Raw genomic sequence first — 15996 nt, 5'->3', positions numbered from 1 at the left:
ACTTTCTGGAATGATGGAAATGATCTATATCTTGACTGGGCTGTTGTTACACAGGTGAATACATCTATCAGAACTCACTGAAATGTACCTGTAAGACATACTGGCCACTTGCCCCATTCCTGACCCCCCACAAGCCCCCTGTAGGGTCCCCAATCCAGGCCCTGACTGCATCCTGTCCTTCCCGTGTTTCAGGAATTCAAAGTAAATAGGGAGATCCAGCTGCTCCAAATGGCTGCAAATCATTACAACCTGGAGCCTGAGGAGAATCTGAGGCCTGCTTCCAGGTCATGGAGCAGCTCAGTGAGAATGAGAGCTACAGCTTGTCCTGCCAGCTGGAGCCCCCACACCAGTGGGCCAGCAATATGCAACTGTTCTTCAAGACCAGGAAGAACTGGCCATCATCAAGCTCAGGGGCAACAACCAGGCCCCTGACAGAGAGCCCAGTTCCAGTGGCAGATCACACTCCTGAGACCAGCTGAAGTGTGGCCCCATCCTCAGCTGTGGGGACACAGCTGGGACACCCAGGGTGCGCTGGGGCAGCTCCTCCTACCCTGATGGGAAGGAGAACATTGTGAGCTTCCTGGCATCCCCTGAAGGCCAGGAAGGAGGGGACAACCCTGCCTCAACTCCCTGATCTCTCTACCCCAGCACCCAGCCTATTTACCTATTGGGGAGGGGCAATATTTACTTGTTGTAGAGAGCAAATGTTAGAATAGAATATTAAACATAGTTATATTAAAATCCTGTTTCTATTAAAAAATACATATTAAATTTTTTTTTAGGTTTCCTAGCCCTTGAGCAAGACACCTTCCTTTTCTGGCCCTTAGCTTTGTCATCTTCAGAAAGAGAATAATTACTCAGAAAGATTACAGTGAGTGAGTGTTAAAGGAGACAATGTAAAGTACTTCCACTAGTTTCTGCACAGTTGCTAACTTTGGATACACTAATATTAACCCTAGGCATTTTTCAAATTTACCTGAGTCCTAAAACATTCATCCAAAATAAAAGCTATATTCTCTCCATCTTCGTTCTCCTACTCTCCTCTCATCTCTTTAGCCCCTCCCTGTGGTTTTTTTTTTACAAAATTACAATGGAGTCTTTTGCCTTCCTGTTTCTCCTCCTGCTCATTTAGAGATGGTTAAAAATTTTTTACCTTAAATTACTGAAGACTTCTTTACTCATCTTGCCCAAAGTTAATCTGCTATAATTCCTTCCTCAAGAGCCTAATGCTCCAATGAAAGAAAACAACAAAGCAACCCATTGCCAGAGATTAGAGTTGTAACAACTGTTGAAAAGTCTAAAGATATGCATCAATACAAACATGTCTAATTAAAATTGGGGCATTAATTCCATATTTTGAAAATATAACTATTAAACTAACATGTCTAAAATTTGGGTTATTAATTCCCTATTTTCAAATACAAACATATCTAATTAAAATTGGGGTTATTAATTCCATATTTTGAAAATACAAATGTGTTAAAGTAACAGTTCCTTTTACCTGTTTTTAAATCATTTTTTTAAAGTGTGCAAGCAATGCTCCTTGTTCCAGAATTCCAGGACACTGGAACAATTTCACATTCATCTACCATTTACTGAACAAACATTTATTAAGTACCTAAATAGGTCAGGCACTGGAGAAACAAAGATAAGGTCAGAGAAGCAAATACCTAACTAAAGCAGCTAAAGGAGAACTGCTAAAATAGTATCCTTTTCTTACACCTGTGAAGGATCTAGAAAAAACAGTTGAATAGTTATAGAGTTCTTTTCCCTATGGTTGATTCCAGAACACTTTTCCAACCTCCTACCAAAACTGTAGGGAACTGCATGAGCCCACTGTTAGGGTCTCTTGTCCTCTTCCCCCTTGCTCTCACCTTCTCACCTCTCTTCTAGGTGGGTTCATTTATGGAAGACTTCAACACCTGTCTCCATTGTCTTCCTCACTACTCCTGCCATCACCTTGGCTGACTGCACTTCTGTGGACCTCCAAGCTACCAACATCAAAGTTTCTTGACCTCCATAAAGATCTCACCCACTTAAAATATTAGGAATCTTTTTCAAAGATTCTGACTTGAAATTTACTACCTAGAATAGCTTGATCAACTATGAAAATAAACTTCAGTATATCATTTTCATAACAGAACTTATTCCCATTCTGTCAAGTTAATCCTCCAATATCTCTTACAACAACAATTCATTGAGCCCTTCCCATTCTTCTGAAGTCATTATCCCCATACTGGCTTCACTTCCTTCCTTATCAAACTCAAAACCCACAGTGCATCACTTCAAACGCTCTCTAGCAAGCATGCTTAACATTTTACTCCATTGTTCTTTTACCACAATCATTCTGTAAACCCTCTACTCCATTATCAATCTAAACACCCATTGTCCGCTCTTTTATTTGGTTCACTGAGCAATGGTGTAGAAAATCTTAAAAGAGCAGAATAGCAGACTCTTAAGTATATGCTTTCAATAAATACATACTTCTGTTTTTAACTAATTGCTGTCAAAAGGGTTTGTTGCAAAATACAAGTCGACCAAATAATGAAATAATTAAATTAAAGTGGGAATTCAGCTCCTCAGCTGTACTAGACTCATTTTAAGTGCTCAATAGACACATGTGGCTAGTGGCTGCTAGAATGGAAAGTACAGAATTCAGAACATTTCTACCACTGCACAAAGCATTAAAACAGTGCTGCTCTACACATTCTATAGCAGTACTGCTCAGCCACTATTTCAGCTCATATAACCTGTAATTTTCTACTGACACCACCTACTGCCATCCTTGTGACTTCAAGAACCCTGCAAGCTGCAGCACTGAACATGGAATAACAGGCTGGTGCCCAAAGTGCTCAACAAGGGCAGTGGCATCAAATCTATCTGTTACCATCACCTGATACCGAAAGGAATTAGTTGACCTCAGTCATTTGTGTCCCAGCCCACTTCCAATCATGGAGATCCCCACCCCAATACTGTCATTAAGGGAAGGTATTGATTACATTGTATCTGAGGAGGGTTAGGGAAAGAAAGGTGTACTTGGTAGATTCCTTTCAGATTTTATTACCTGTTAAAGATAGAAGTCATTATTGCATATGTATCTCACATATGGCTAGACTAGCTCATGGCAGCAGCTGAAGTAAAAAGTCTACTAAATCCACTCAGGCTTATTTTAATGCAACAATTGATACATTCAAAATTAAATATCTAGGGGCCTAGCGGTTAAGTTTGGAGCAATCCACTTCAGGAGCCAGGGTTCATGGGTTCAGATCTTCGGCACAGACCTACACCACTTGTCAGCCATGCTGTGGCGGTGACCCACATACAAAATAGAGGAAGACTGTCACAGATGTTAGTTCAGGGCTCACCTTCCTCAAGCCAAAAAAAGAGAGGAACACTGGCAATGGATGACAGCTCAGGGCGAATCTTCTTCAGCAAAAAAAAAAGAAAGAAAAAAATTAAATATCTGTTACAAATGCTCAATCAGATAGGATGCTGGACAAAAGACAGAAATTTAGTATTAACCTAGGCAAAAGCAGGATAAACCATCATCCTTGAAAAAGAAATGAGGGACTACTACTGTTTGGACCTCTTAGTAATAAAATCTATGAAAAAAATTGGAAAAATAGCATGTCTTAAGATAAAGGATAGGGATCCACATGTCTATATCATTATATCTTGTGTGTCCATAACCAGTAAAATGGCTTAATTCTCCTTAAAGTAAAATGTTTTCTTAAAGAAAATCATTTTGCATAGCTGCTGAGTTTACAGGGGAAAAAAAAGAAAAAAATGAAAGAAAGAAAAAGAAGCCTAAAGAGAAAGAAATGAAGCAAAATGATCCACGAAAAGCAATGCTAGGATTTTAATCCAGTCTCTTCTGAAATGATGTAACACAAAGTGAAACTAGACAATGAAAGTGGGCTACTGCCATCCACCTACCAGCTCTACCTCTCTCATGAGGAAATGCTTTGCAAAATAAACTGAGTTGTTCTTGTGCCTCACAGGAATGCCTTAAGGACATGAATGCCATCTCAGCTCTTATGATGATGAGCTAATAATTCCAAGATTCTTATAACCAGCGATAATCAGTAACTGCTTATGAATATGGAGAGCACAAGTGTTTATCAAATGGCTACTCCACCTAGGAACAGTACTTTGCAGCAGTAAGAAGTAGTCAGATATAAAAATATTAGCTATAAAAAGGGAAAACTATGGGCTTATCTGAGTCATACGTCTCTAAGTTTAAATGTGTTTTTTAACAGAAAAAAATCAATACGATTCCCAAAAGGTACAGGAATGGTGCTTCTCCGACATAAGACTCTAACGCGATCTACATTCACTGAGGAATGAGAAGAGACTAACCACCATTCTAACACTGAAAAAGATACACATGCAAAAATATTTTTTGCATCCTTGGTTTTATACATATTAGGTAATACTGCCTTCTGTGACACAAGATAAACTCCATAAATAACAAGAAATTAAATATAAAACAACACAAACCATACTGTGGGCATATGGTAAAATTTTGTCTACTTTCAAGTTCTGAAAACTGAGTAAGCTCTGCTATGTAGACAGTGTTTCCCTTACTTTAAGGGTTAGCAAAACCTCACAAAATAATGAATGAACACAACCTACAATCTGGGTAGACAGTCAAGTAAGAGCAAGTGCATTCCAGCATTGTGTAATCAGAGCTTTGGGACAATGTTGCAGACTCACTCAATAAAAGAGCCTACAAAACTTTTCACTAGCTTGCAAAATCTTAAAACCTTTCTCATGTTTAGCAATAGTTAGGCAGAAATGCACGATATGTCAGAAAGCCAGTGAACTATACAGTGAAGCTATAATTTTCATGACAGTCTCATTTTCCTTAAATTATACTTAAATTTGTTTTATATTCTGCATCTTATCAACTGACAAGGCAACCAGAATCACCTGATGGGTTTTGTGAAAATAAATATGTCTCTACTCCACTTTCCATTGGTGTGCATGTGGGAGAGGTACGTAGGTATGAGTGGGGAAAGGAGTCATATTCATTTTGAAAAACCAGCCTATTCACAATACAATACCACTTTACACCCACAAGAATGGCTAAATAAATGAGACAAAATCAAGCAAAAGTTGCAGAGTATGTGGGACAAATGGAACACTCATTCACTACTGATGAGACTATAAACTGGTATTACCACTTCGGAAAACAGTAATATATACTAAAATTGAACATAAGCACACACCATAGCCCAACGATTCCATTACAAGGTACATATCCTACAGAAATGTATACATGTGTACCAAAAGATATGTACAAGAATATTCTATAAGGACACTATTCACTGTGGCTCAAAACAGAAAAACACCTAGATGTTCATCAACAGTAGAATGGGTAAATTACAGTATATATAGTCACATAACAGAATGGAATACCACAGAATGAGAATGAATAAGCTACTGCTACACACTACATGGATGGATCACATAAAAATAAATGTTTAGTGGGGCTGGCCCTGTGGCATAGTGGTTAAGTTTGGCGTGCTCCCCCTGGCAGCCTGGGTTTGCAGCTTTGGATCCCGGGCACAAGCCTACACCACTCGTCAGCCATGCTACGGCAGCAACTCACATATAAAGTGGAGGAAGACTCGCAACAAATGTTAGCTCAGGGCTATTCTTCCTCAGTAAAATAATAAACAAATAAATAGAAATAAATGTTTAGGGTAAGAAGCCAGAAACAAGGGTGTACATGCTGTATGATGCTATGTGCATGTCTTTGAACGTGTGTTTCAATAAAAGTTTACCTAAAATAAAAAAGCAAATAAAAATTTAATAAATAAATAATCAGCCTTGATGCCTACATGTTTATAATAAAGTCCTGTGCTATATTCCCTACACCCTAAAATTGGGACAGAATACTTTTTTGAACCTTCTCTTGTGCTAATTTAAAACATTTTTATATTAAAATAAAGGCGGCTATATTACAGTAATAGAATGCAAGAATCGAATTCTTTTGAGAAGAAAACACTAATCTGACAAGGATTTTAACACCAAAGCTCTCCCACTCCACTACTACCTTGACCACACTCAGATCTTCACCTCCCTTCCATCTGCCAAGAGCTCACTCTTCTCTGCTATTTACTTAGTAGAAACATTTGAAAAGTAATGACCTAACCTAGCAGAGTAGTTGGGAGGATTAAAACAAAAGGAGTACATATACAAAGTTTTCAGCACTGTGCCTAAGCACTCAATGACTGGACAGTATTAATAAATCCCAAATAGTGAGTCTTCCAGGTCAAAGGCTATTTCCAATTCATCACTGTAAACACAGAACCTGGCATTTAAATGTTGGTCAAAACTATTTGTGGAGTAAATGAATGATGTGAACTCAAAACAGAAAAAGGACAAAATAAAAACAAGGCAAAAGTGGGAATGTGGGAAAAATCAAGAAGTTCAAAGGAAAGTCTTAACCTATTTTTGTTTTCAGGGTATATGACAAGATTTTAAATCTCAAATGAACCAACAAAATCATGTACATATAAAACCACTAAAATAAACAAAAACTTCCTCAGTATTACTTTTCCTCCATATACTTCAAAATGTAGAAGTGGGATGTTTTAACTAAAATTAAATATAGTTCTTTAATACTGAAACTCTTTAAAAGTATTTCAGAATGAATTCCTTATGAGGTTGACAGGCATCATAAGTATATCACAGGTTATTTTCAAGACATCCATCATAGCCTGTCAATATTCTAACTAAATATGTCATAACAGAGATGAAAGGAAAGCAGATTTCAGCTGAAGTTTTATACAGTATTATTTCTATGAAAATAAAAATGCTATTTAGATACCAAAATCATCAAGACTGGGGGTGGTCCAGTGGTGCAGTGGTTAAATTCGTGCACTCCACTTTGGCGGCCCAGGGTTCACAGGTCAGGATCCCAGTTGCAGACCGAGCACTGCTTGTCAAGCCACACCGTGGTGGCATCCAACATAAAGTAGAGGAAGATCAGCACGGATATTAGCTCACTGACAATCTTCCTCAAGCAAAAAGAGGAAGATTGGCAACAGAAGTGAGCCTAGGGCCAAATTCCTCACCAAAAACAAAAAAAAACCCTCAGGACTGCAATCTTACAAATCAATAAAATATTTTAATCTTTATTTTGTGCACAAAACACCAAAAAACCATTTGATAAGGCCCTCTTTCACTCCTGTGTAAGCATATCATCTATGTACATATCTTAGATCAGAAATATCATCACCGTTTGGATTAACCAACATTTATACAAAGCACTTAACTATGTGGAAAACACTATTCTAAATGTAAGCATAACTCATTTAGTTCTTACAACAACTTTTATGAGGTAGGTACCATTCTCATTTCCGTTTTATAGATGAGAACACTGAGGCAGAGAAGCTAAGTAAGTTGCCTAAAGTGACAAAGTTATTGAATAGCAGACTGGATGCACACTCAGCCTGTATGCTATGCTGCCTAGAGAGTTCTGAAGAAAAGCAGACTAAATTTATCCTGACCTCATTTGATGCTGGGAGGCTGGTTATTTTGAGGACCTAGGCTGATAACCATAAAACAAGGGAGCTCTAATGTCACGTTTCATTAATTCTAAGACACCCATTTTTTTAATATTTTAATATTCTGAAATGGATGGCATATTACAGTTGTAATTGACAGTGCTCTCTCTCTTTGGGGTACATAAAATCACAGTGCACCTGGTAACTGATGGAAAGTACAACTCAAAAACTTCTGGTAGGGGCTGGCCTGGTGGCGTAGTGGTTAAGTTCATGTGCGCTGCTTTGGTGGCTTTGGTTTCATGGGTTTGGATCCTGGGCGCAGACCTCTACATTGCTCATCAAGCCATGCTGTGGTGGTGTCCCACATACAAAATAGAGGAATATTGGCACAGATGTTAGCTCAGGGACAATCTTCTTCAAGCAAAAGGAAGAAGACTGGCAACACAAGTTAGCTCAAGGCCAAATCTTCCTCATCAAAAATTAAAAAAATTAAAAAAAAACTTACGGTATTATCTATATCTCATGGGTTAGTGACAAGTAAATGAGATAAAATATCTAAAGTACTTGACAGAGTGTCTGGTACAAGTGCTTTAAAAAGGGTAGTTCTTCCCTTTAAACCAAAATGATCTATGAGGAAATTCTATGTAATGATGTCTTTCTACTGTAGTAAGTTGTCAGTTTCTCAGGCGATGTTCAAATAAACCTGGTTATACTCTGCTGGGAAAAAACACTGGTTTCATTATACAATTGGATGAAAACATTTTTGTTGATAAAGGACTTGGGGTGGGGAGAGACAGACAGACAAAACAACAGTGAAAATAAGATACCTGAGAAAAGTAAAACTATCAACAGTAAAGTATAAATCAAGATAACTCTTGATTCAAGCCAGTTCTCAAATGTTATTGACAAAATGCTCACAAGAAAAAACTCCTAAATTTGCTTCAGAAAACACACCCAGAAGGGAAACAATGGTATCTTCTTTGTTAACAAATCTCAAATAATACTTAAAAAGCATCATACTACTTTTCAGGTATACCACAACCTTTGAGGTCTTACATTACCTAAAATGAGAAGGAAACCTCTCTTTCTTGTTTTTGTTCTTAATAGTTATTCCTAATTATTTTTATTCCTATATCTAATAAAGGATGAAAGCAAATACGACAACCCCAAAAGAGTTTGTGTGTGTTTGTGGGGAGGGTATTTTCTAAGTATACTCATATTGCACACACGAATTATTTCCATCATACTTGCACTTCAGGTATATAAATAACCCATCCCAATCATGGTTTGAGATAATGCAATTTTATATTCATAGACAAAAACTTTTTTAATCTGCTTTTACCTATACAAAGTTCTGTTTCACAGTTATATAACTCAATTCAGAATATAATGCTAACAATTATTCTGTCCTTCCTTAGAACATGTAAGTAAGTATGAAGAATATCAGAGCAGCTCCACTTACGTATATAAATAAAAGGCCTGGAATAGTGTACCTGTAAGAACCACAATAATATATGAAAAGCATACAGCTGTTACACAAGAATTTAGCGCGATTTAAAAACTAAAAACCAGGGAGAAGGCAAGAGCAAAAGATACTAAAGCTAGCAAGAACTAGTAAAAATAAACTTTAAAAGTTACAGATTTTCTTAATATGAAATTTAAGGAAGATTGCCGTAGGTCAGAATAACATGACAATGTTTCTACAATAACTCACGAAGGTATCTCAGAAGCAAGTTTTGATAGAGCCCACTCCCCTTTTATTTTAAAGCAGATGTCTTCTAGAATCTTAATTTACTGTGCTTTTAAAATCCATTTTAACATCATTTTCTCTTCTAACACACTATTTTCTATGAGACTTGGATCTTGCCAACTGAGGTTTTGCCACCTACAGTACTCTTCAGAAAGCAATCCCTGCAATTGAACCGTGTTCTACTAAGGTGCAAGAGATCAGTCTAAGGACGCTTAGACAACTATCTCCAACAGCATTTAAGGTATCGAGGACTGTTCTTATTCTACTGAGCCCAAAAGCACCATCACTGACCAGATACCTGAGGTTTAGTAGTCAACTCTTCATAATCCTTACCTAGGCCTTCAGTTTCAACTTTTTAAATTTGAGAAAAAGTTATATGTATAAAATTTCTCCCCCAAAAAATCACTAAAGTGTAACCAAAATATCTGAGTTATGCTATCAGTTACTTAATGATTCTATAAGTATAGGTGTAATATATAAACTATAAAGCTAACTAGCAAAAATAAAACATAACCTTGGATAATAAATACTACGACAAAGATTACCTTTAATTTTTTAAGATATTCAGAATATATCTCCATGTTTGTTGGCTACTTGGGTGGTGATGATATTAATTAAAATAGCAAAAAGAAAGAAGTTCAAGAGGAAAACTTTTGAACGACATGGCCAATCTCTCTAACCTACCACCCATATGCTATAGCCACAATTCCTTGCCTTTGCATGCTTTCAAAATATCTAAAATAATCATTTCTTTAAACTCCTCTACCACAGCACAGCCCTCTCCACCTCCCCCATTTGTCTTTTGGAAACACGCTGCCCAAGTGTCATTCTCCTTAGAAAGCCTGCCCTGATGCCCCTTCTCTGTGCTTCCAAGGCAACCTGAGTAAACTGCTATGACAGCCCTAATCACATTATAACGACAAGATTTAACTGTCCATTGCCCCAGCCTCTGAGGTCTAATCGCATTCCTAAAGTCTAGTATTCAATGCCTGATAAATAGTACTTAAAAAAAAATCCTGTTTGAATATGTTCTAAATGAATGAGTTGTAGAAAGAGAGTTTGAGATGATTATAGCATATCCAGATGGTGAAAAATAAAACCACGGGTCTGAGCTCAGAAAGGAAGATATGGCTCATGCTATAGATATGATAATTTTATCCTAAATCTAGGATTGTTGCTTTGGCAGATTAAAACAAAATTCATCATCAAATAATTTATGGACGGACTGACTACCGAGAAATATAAAATTTTCTTCATGTTGCTAAATCCAGTGTGTACTTTTTAGTTGCCAACTTAACTGATTCCTCAGCTTCATTCAACAGTTGATTAGCCACTCCCTCCTTTTTCAAACAGTCCACTGCCTTGACTTCAGTGACGCCAAGGAAAATTCCTCCAACCTTTGGCTACACCTCCTCAGTCTCCTTTGCTCCATTTCTTTCTCCCAATGTTCAAATGCTGAAGATTCATGTGTCCCTTTATCTTCTCTCTCACTATGCTCTCTCCTTAGGCACTCTCATTCCCCACCTCCCACACTAAGAAGTCAATTATAAACTATATACTGACCCTTCCCAACTGAATTATTCCCCTTCCCAGAAACTAACAAACAAAAACTCTCCTCGTGCAGTAATGCCTATGTTAGGTACAAGAACCACTAACCCTGGAAGTCAGCCTTCTCCTCCTCCTAAATCATCAAATCTAATCCATCACCAAACCTTATCAATTCTACTTCCCAAAAGTCTGTCAAATCCAGCTACTTAACCTCTATCACATTCATCCTGGACCAGGGTTCCACTACCTCTCACCTAAATTACTAGAATAGCTGAACTCAATTCTACTCAAAGTGTGGTCTATGGACTAACACCAACCCATGAATTATTGTTACTGGTCTGAGACAAGGTAAACACAGAAACTGAAAGGAAGCATGTAGAAATTTTTATAGCAATTTAACACTGCCACAACATCCATTTTACTCTGTTACTAAAGTACCAGTATAGATTAGAAAACAAAACAGGTCCTTCACCAGCTGAGTCTGAGAAGCAGTGGCCTAACTAGTCTCCCTGCACTTACACTTGCCTCTCAATCTGTCCTCCACACAGCAGCCGAGTGATGCTTTTAAAGCAAAAATTTAAGCAACTTATTCAGCAGTTTAACATTCTCCAGTAGCTTCCCCATTGCTCTTAGGATTAAGTACAAAATGCTTAGCAATGATTGACCATTGTGATCTGCTCCAGTCTCATTTCACATCACCCAGCTTCATTTGCTAAGGCCCAGCCCCTAAAGGACTTTTCAGTTCTAGAAAGCTGAAATTGCCAACAGCACGTGGGTAACTCCAGGTCATCCTTCAGGTTTCAGCCTAAAGGTCGTTTCCTCAGAGAAGCATTCTCTGATACACTAGTGGGCTTTTGTTTTTTATAATAATTTCCCTTTGTGGCAATTATCATAACTGTAATTATTTTTGAAATTATTTGTTTGGGTTCTTTTATTCCCCCAAAGTCTTTTACCTCCATGAATCCAGCTACACCTTTTCCATTAATGCGTGTCACCAGAGCCTAGCACAGTGCCTGGCACAGATCAGTTATCAATAAACTTTTGCTAAGTAAATAAATCCAAGTCAGGAAACAAAGTGGTGAGCAGGACCACTAAATGCAAATGTCTTCAATATCTAATTATATATAAAACTTGGGAAAAGTCTGTGTACCAGACGCATTATCAAAGCTAAATCTTCTTTACTTCCCTAAACAACCTAATAAGACAGGGAAACCTGTGTCGAGATTTAAAAAAATTTTTTTCCAGAAAGGTGAAGAACCTTGCCTAAAGTAGCCAACAAAAAATTGGAAGGTTTGGGAGACAACCCAGGGTAATAGACTCTACAACCATACTGCCTGGCTCCATTGCTTACTTAGCTGTGTGATCTGTGCAAGAGAAGTACTCTGTTTCTCATGTTCCTCATTTGTGAAATGGAGATACAATAAAGGCTTCTTCAAAGGACTGTTATGAGGTTTAAACAAGTTAATATACACAAATCATATGAAACAGTGCCTGGCACAGTGTTTTCTAAGTGTCAGCAATTATCATTATCTTTGATATTACCAGTGCTCTCATAAATTTTATCCGCTTACTTGCTTATTGTCTGTCAGTGCCAAACTGAAATTTAAACTGCAAAACAAGCAGAGTTTGTATTATTATTCTCTGATGGAGCTTTTGTCAAGCAAGGTTCTGTAAGAATGAAGCCATACACAAACTGAAGTAAGTGACTATTTCCTCAGTTGTCTCTCTCAAGGATGGTATGGAGCTAGCCCCCTTTTAGGTGCTCAGGAGAGGAGTTAATTCACTACATCCTTGGGATGCCTGAGAGCATTAGGGCTTGATATTCACTGGAACCCTGGTTGAGAGGGGCTGCTTTTGTGCATCCCCAATACCTAGCATGAAGTAGGGGCTCATTAAATGTTTCTGGAAAGAATGAATATTTACAAAAACCAAAGGAATAGTGCTTAGCACAGAGTAGATGTAAATGTCACTTTGATTCTACTCCTTCAAAGTTCTGATAAACTTTAAAAGTCTGATAATAGGTGAGTCATTTTTCTTGAGCCAGGGCTGCCTGTGTTAGCCAAAGCCAAAAATGCAGAATAGACAGTAGGAAAGCCAAGAAGCAAAGAAACCAATGTTGGCAAGAACTATGTAGCAATAGTAAGAAACAGAAATAGGTGGAAGATAGGTGGAATCTGGATATGCAGGGGAAAGAGAAAAGGTTATTCTAGGCCAGGGAATAGCTTAAGCAAAGGCAGTGTCTCCCAAAGTTTGGAGTACACCCCATTGGTGACACAAAAAATGATTTTAGGCTATACATGGGCAAACATTTTTATTTTGATAGTTGCATATGTACATATTTTTAAGTGTAACTAGGACAGCAAATTGTGATTTCAAATTTTTACTATTTATAACACTAAAGTAAACAGTACCTATTTGGATTTTTTTTAAGTGAGTTGTTCAAAAAAATGTATCAAGAAAATAATAATGCACAGGAGGTAAGCTAATACGACAAAAATGGTCACGATTTTAAAGAGTAAGTAAAATTTGGGAAACATCAAGGCATGGTCATGTGAGTAAACATAACACATTAAGACAGAAAAGCCACCAGTCTTCTGAATAAAGCCAAAGCTCCATCTTGAGTAGCAACCCAACATAAAGGACAGATGGGTGTGAGAACCCCATCAGTTCTGAGTATTGAATTTGCAGCACTAAAACTCTTATCTGAAAAATCCTTATTCCCCATCATAATAAATCTAGTATATATTTCAACTTCATTTATTCTCAAAACAAAGATAACATTTTTAACTTTTCAAACAGATGTCTGAAATTGGGACTGACCTGCTTCTAGCCTGGTAACTTAGCTGAAAATAGGGAGCTAAAACTCTGTACTTTCCACACCAGAAAGAATTAATTTATACAAACGAAATAAGAATACAAAATATGAATCATATCTACATCAAAAAGTGTTAAACGAAAAAGGCAGCTTTCCTGTCCCACCTTCTCCTCTCATAATTTACCTACCAACAGCCAAACCAAGTCAAGAGATGATAATAAAGAACATTTATCGAACGCTCACCATGTGCCAGGCACTGTTGCATTTTACCTACATTAAGTTATGCAATTATCGCCACCATCTTATGAAGTATATCACTCTTCTCATTTTATAGCTGTAAGAACACTGAGACACAGAGAGATTAAATAACTTGCCTAAGGCCAGAGCTGGGAGATAGCAAGGCAAGGGTTTAGACCCTGGCAGGTCAGCTGCAGAGTCTGAGCTCTTAACCACTAGGCACCATTTCTCTCAAGAATAACAGGATGAGAATTTGAAATATTCCACCTTTCCCATTATGGCAGGAGAGATGCAATTTCCCAACGTACGAACGTTTTATCACTTAAGCTTCCAGTCTAAGACACAGTGGATTCAGCTGTAAGGAGGAACTGGGAAGACAAGTAATATTATGGAACAACCTAGGCCCAGGATTATGCAAATGCAGACAAAGCACCAGAAGCCTCAAAAGTATGGTTGAATGACACTATTCACAGGGAAAGAAGCCAAAAGTTGGGATAAGCAAAAGGTGAATCTTATTTCTGCTAGATCTATTACTGTTTTGAGGGAGAAAATCCTACCATCCCCTTCCCTTTATGTGATTCAGTACACAAATACACAGACTCAAGAGGAGGAATTAGGAGACAGGACAGCAGAAGGAAACAGGAAGGGGGAAACTCAAGACTCAGACCCTGAACAGCAGAGTTGATTCGAAGTACCCTGGTAAATGTGAGAGAGAAGTAATGAGAGGGAAAGGTGTACTCAGAGGGAGCGAGGCTGAGGGCATCCACGGGGGTGGAGGTACTGAGTGGTCTGGCTGGGGAACTGAGAATTCACCATAAAATGGGGTAAGAGGGATGATAATTGCGAGTGTGTCTGTCTGGGATGAGGAGTTAGGGATGTGGACGCCGTGGGGGGTGGGGGGCGTATTGCTTGCTTTGGGCGGAACTCAGGGTGCGAAGGAAAAGAGACAAGGTATAAAGGGGCGGGCATGTGGAGGAAAGTCAGGGGGATCCTGGTAGGCGAAGGCTGGGAAATCAATGGGAGTGGGGGGGGGGGCATCACAGGGGAGTAAGGGAGGGCGGGCCGGGGGGCGGAGGGTGGGGCTGCGGGGCGGGGGCGAAAGGTAGCCCCTCAGAAAGGGGAAGGAGCGCCGCAGGAGTGGGGGTCCGGGACCAAGAGGAAGGGGGCGCAGGCGAGTCCTGGGGGGGAGGGGGCAGCGGCCCGGGCTGCGGCGGGGACCCCGGAGGAGGAGGGGCACCTACCCGGACGTGCGGGGCGGCAGCGGCCAGTCCCGGCGGCGGCTTCTCTCCAGCTGAGGCGGCCCCGGGAGCCCGAAGCTGCGGCGGCCGCGGCAGCGGAGGTGATGGCGGCGAGTCCCTGTGGCGGCCGCCTCCGCCGAACCGCATCCCTCCTCCCCGGCCCGCCCTCCTTCCCTATCTCCAGCTCCTAAACTTCTTCCCCGGGATAAACAAACCCGCCGCCAGGGGCGGCCGCCTCCGCCGCTCCCGCCCCCGCGCAGCCTCCCCCCGCCCCGGGCCCGTCCGGGCTCCGGCTTCCGAGTTGCGACTCCAGCCCCGGCCCCAGCTCGCGACAGCGCTTGCGCGCGGCGGCGGCGTCGGCTCGCGAGGCTTTACCCCCCCCTCCCTCGCGCGCCGCCACTTCCGGGCCGGCCCGGATCCGCCGCCGGGTTTTGCAGATAGCCGCTGTCGCCCCCGCCTGCGACGGGCGTTGGGCTCTCTCTCTGGCCGAGGGGTGCGTTTCGGGCCGGTCTGGAAAGCACGACGAGGGCCCCAGGTTTTACGGGGACCCCCCTCTTCGGCCCAACATACAACTTTCTCTGCCCTCAAAAGCTCCACCGATAACGCCTCCTAACTGGTTTGATCCACGTAGGATGCGAAAGGCGACCACGGTTCCGAGCACGATTTCCTTGGGGCTGTAACAGGCTAGAAAGCCAAGGCACAACTTTACTGAGCCCTTGCTGAGGGCCCAGAAGTGTATGAACTGCTAAAACAAAAACAGCGGTACACAGTCCAACGAGAAATAAAAACCACAGTCTGCGTAGACAAAGTGCCCCAGTGGAACGGTGGGAGGAGATGAGCGTCTAATGGGAAGTCTCAGGAAGGGGTCCGCCTAGGGGCGGCCGAGGATGC

At 40.2% G+C, this 15996-nt stretch overlaps 1 protein-coding gene across 4 annotated transcripts in view; it reads right to left on the bottom strand.

Annotated features, from left to right (window-relative positions):
* The window catches only part of LOC124233814 (speckle-type POZ protein-like), a 66737-nt gene extending 51332 nt beyond the window's left edge, over window positions 1–15405 (bottom strand). For all 4 annotated transcript variants that reach the window (XM_046651035.1, XM_046651036.1, XM_046651037.1 and 1 more), the window contains exon 1: window positions 15109–15405. The gene's annotated coding sequence lies outside the window, so the exon portion shown is untranslated. The remainder of the gene's footprint in view (window positions 1–15108) is intronic.
* Window positions 15406–15996: the final 591 nt, after the last annotated feature.

This window comes from Equus quagga, unplaced genomic scaffold, assembly GCF_021613505.1.
Source record: "Equus quagga isolate Etosha38 unplaced genomic scaffold, UCLA_HA_Equagga_1.0 251_RagTag, whole genome shotgun sequence".
Classification (NCBI taxonomy): domain Eukaryota; kingdom Metazoa; phylum Chordata; class Mammalia; order Perissodactyla; family Equidae; genus Equus; species Equus quagga.
The sequence above is the reverse complement of the archived record's forward strand: the minus strand, read 5'-3'. Positions and strand labels throughout refer to the sequence as shown.